We start from the raw sequence: 4,215 nt of genomic DNA, 5'->3' as shown, positions 1-4,215 counted from the left end.
GCTGCGAGGACCGACTGAGGCGGGGTGGGGGTGTGTGTATGGAGGGGGTGGGGGGCTGCCTTGTGTCGGCTTTCAATCCAATCAGCGGAGAGCGCAGCCAATAAAGAGAGAGAGAGAGAGAGAGAGTGTGAGTGTGAGTGTGAGTGTTTCTCTCAGGGGAAGACGGTCGTCGTCTCCCGATGAATAAATGGAAGAGGGGACCCAGCCTTTGTAAATGACAGGGAATTGAAACGACACCTCGCCGCCAGTGTTTTCCCAGGCTTGCCCGACCGCAACAGTCAGGGAGCTCAGAGTACCAATAGGGGAATTAGACATCAATTCATTCTCTATGCACTATACTCTTTTTTTTTTATTTGTTCCCCTGTTTGTCGTCACTGTGTGCATTATTCTTGTAAAATCCATCAAATTATTATTAATAATTGTCACTTCTGTCTGTTCTGTTGCCGCCTGTCTCATTTGTATTGTGCTGTAATTGATTAATTAATTGACTCAATTAAGCATAGCGAAAGGAAAGCTCTGGTTTGTCTGTGCTGTTCTGTTTTGATGATCAAATAGTTCCTAATCGTTCTGCTTCTATACGCAATTGGCCATTGCACTGTGCACGATGCAGGCTGAATCTCATGCCTTATCATAATCCCTTTTTTTTTTTTGCTGTGCGCTTTTAGGAAGCCAAACATCCTGGCACTCTTATTTTTTCCTTGTCTATCTTCTTGCTAAAATATATTTTACAACCACAATTGTGAACTTGTGTGAGTAGTTAATTATATTGAGGTTTGGCTTTACTCGCTTGACTGAGGGAGCTACGGCTTGGCAGCCTCTTTAATTAATTTTATACTTTTCAATTACAGCGAATGAGCCGGAGCTGCTGCAAAGGCGGTGACTGGCGAGGGTGTGTGATGTGAAGCAACCATCGCTAGGCGTGTTTTGGGGACTGGGGATTTATAATTTATTGTCTAGGAGTGAGTGTCCAGAATCGGGGTGGTCTGCTCCCAAAATGTCATACATTTCAATAATCCAGTTTCTAATGTCCCTCCAGCTTTGCAGTTATGTGTAAAATCATATTAATCTGAACCACATAAAGTGACAAAGTGGAAAGACAAATAGCAAACATAAAATAACTGTATAATACAACGGTGTTCTGTAAAATACAATATCAAATAATGTTAAATTAGGTGGACTAAGTGAGTAAATAAATAAATAAACAAACGATAAAGGGAGATTTGCTGCCATCTGCCGTCCGTAGGTGTAATTGAGGCATTAGGTTTATGCAAAACATCGGAATTGTATTTTGTTCATTCGATCCAGTGAAACATCATTGAAATGAGTGGTGATTGGGCTGTATGAAACTTGAATTCTGCGTAAATCTTATGTTGCACGAAGATGATATTTTCGAATTTCTTGAAAGACTATTATATAGTGTATTGTGTATATCAATCTGTTGTGTAGATGTGCCGAGGTAAGCATGAATAAAGCCAACGTTATTGACTGACGGCGCTGTAGAGATCAATTGTTTCGCAAGGCGTTGGAGCGCCAGAATTTCATTACCTTCAGCAGAACGACGTTGAGCTTCCACTGATGAACACGGAGCGGACTGGCCCGTAAAAAGTATTTACGATCAAGTTGATGGTCCAATTTATTTATTGAATCATGCATAGTTACATTGATGCAATTCAAATAAAATAACTGGAATGCAATTGCTTGGATCCCACACAGTGCATCTCTAATGCAATGTCTTTTTCCAAGGTACCAATTACTTACTGTTAAATAGATATTCCTTTGGGGTCTGTTCTCTTTCCATCAGCCTCTGCACTCAAGTTGTGAACTAATCAATACATATGGGGAAGGCAAGAGGATCAAAAAAGACCCACAGTATGGCACTTTACTACTACTACTCAACATAAAATAAGCACAAATGCATGAACTGTGCCTTAGGCTGTCATTATCATAACAGATCTTGATACTTTTCTCCCTTTGATTTTACATTAAATAAATACATAGGCCTATACACAATCTGATGCTGGGAAAGTGTTTGTCAATATAACATTTTGCACATTTTGCAGCAATTGTTCCTTCTAACTTGAACTTTGAGTAGTATCATAACTCCACTACAAATGGATTGGCTTCTTTTAATTCCTGTGGAATATACAGGCTATCATCACCTTCACCATCAGCCTATATCGATCCACTGCAGGATGAAGGCCTCCCCAAAATGTTTCCACTTGCTTCTCTTTTCCATGTTATGCCATGTGGTCTTTTTAATCTTTTGGTATCCATTCAATAGATTCCTTAGTCCATCTTTTTTGCTCATCTTTATCAAGGGTGACAATAATTTTGGAGGTGACTGTGTGTGTGTGTGTATATATACACTCACCTAAAGGATTATTAGGAACACCTGTTCAATTTCTCATTAATGCAATTATCTAACCAACCAATCACATGGCAGTTGCTTCAGTGCATTTAGGGGTGTGGTCCTGGTCAAGACAATCTCCTGAACTCCAAACTGAATGTCTGAATGGGAAAGAAAGGTGATTTAAGCAATTTTGAGCGTGGCATGGTTGTTGGTGCCAGACGGGCTGGTCTGAGTATTTCACAATCTGCTCAGTTACTGGGATTTTCACGCACAACCATTTCTAGGGTTTACAAAGAATGGTGTGAAAAGGGAAAAACATCCAGTATGCGGCAGTCCTGTGGGCGAAAATGCCTTGTTGATGCTAGAGGTCAGAGGAGAATGGGCTGACTGATTCAAGCTGATAGAAGAGCAACTTTGACTGAAATAACCACTCGTTACAACCGAGGTATGCAGCAAAGCATTTGTGAAGCCAGAACACGTACAACCTTGAGGCGGATGGGCTACAACAGCAGAAGACCCCACCGGGTAACACTCATCTCCACTACAAATAGGAAAAAGAGGCTACAATTTGCACAAGCTCACCAAAATTGGACAGTTGAAGACTGGAAAAATGTTGCCTGGTCTGATGAGTCTCGATTTCTGTTGAGACATTCAGATGGTAGAGTCAGAATTTGGCGTAAACAGAATGAGAACATGGATCCATCATGCCTTGTTACCACTGTGCAGGCTGGTGGTGGTGGTGTAATGGTGTGGGGGATGTTTTCTTGGCACACTTTAGGCCCCTTAGTGCCAATTGGGCATCGTTTAAATGCCACGGCCTACCTGAGCATTGTTTCTGACCATGTCCATCCCTTTATAACCACCATGTACCCATCCTCTGATGGCTACTTCCAGCAGGATAATGCACCATGTCACAAAGGTCGAATCATTTCAAATTGGTTTCTTGAACATGACAATGAGTTCACTGTACTAAACTGGCCCCCACAGTCACCAGATCTCAACCCAATAGAGCATCTTTGGGATGTGGTGGAACGGGAGCTTCGTGCCCTGGATGTGCATCCCACAAATCTCCATCAACTGCAAGATGCTATCCTATCAATATGGGCCAACATTTCTAAAGAATGCTTTCAGCACCTTGTTGAATCAATGCCACGTAGAATTAAGGCAGTTCTGAAGGCGAAAGGGGGTCAAACACAGTATTAGTATGGTGTTCCTAATAATCCTTTAGGTGAGTGTGTATATATATATATATATATATATAGTATAAGTTTACAAATGAGAGGAGGCCATTTGCCCCATCGTGCTCGTTTAGTGTCATTTAATAACTAAGTGATCCAAGGATACTATCCGGTCTATTTTTAAATGTTCCCAAATTTTCAGCTTCAACCACATCCGTGGGGAGTTTGTTCCAGATTATGATGACTCTCTGTGTGAAGAAGTGTCTCCTGTTTTCCATCATGAATGCCTTTGAAGCCCAATGTCCCCGGGTGCGTGTCCCCTTACTGATCTGGAAAAGCTCCTCTGGTTTAATGTGATCAATGCCTTTCATGATTTTGAAGACTTGGATCAAGTCCCCACGTAGTCTCCTCTGTTCCAGGGTGAAAAGGTTCAGTTCCTCAGTCTCTCAGTAGGACTTTCCCTTCAGACCTGGAATAAGTCTGGTTGCTCTCCTCTGAACTGCCTGTAGAGCAGAGATATCTTTCTTGAAGTGTGGAGCCCAGAACTGTCCACAGTATCCAGATGAGCTCTAACTAGCACATTGTACAGTCTGAACATTACTTCCCCTGTTTTAAATTCTACACTTTTGACAATATACCCTAGCATTTTGTTTGAAATTTATTATTGCTTCCCCACATTGTTTGGCT

This window comes from Amia ocellicauda, chromosome 3, assembly GCF_036373705.1.
Source record: "Amia ocellicauda isolate fAmiCal2 chromosome 3, fAmiCal2.hap1, whole genome shotgun sequence".
NCBI lineage: Eukaryota > Metazoa > Chordata > Actinopteri > Amiiformes > Amiidae > Amia > Amia ocellicauda.
Note: the sequence above shows the minus strand (reverse complement) of the source record.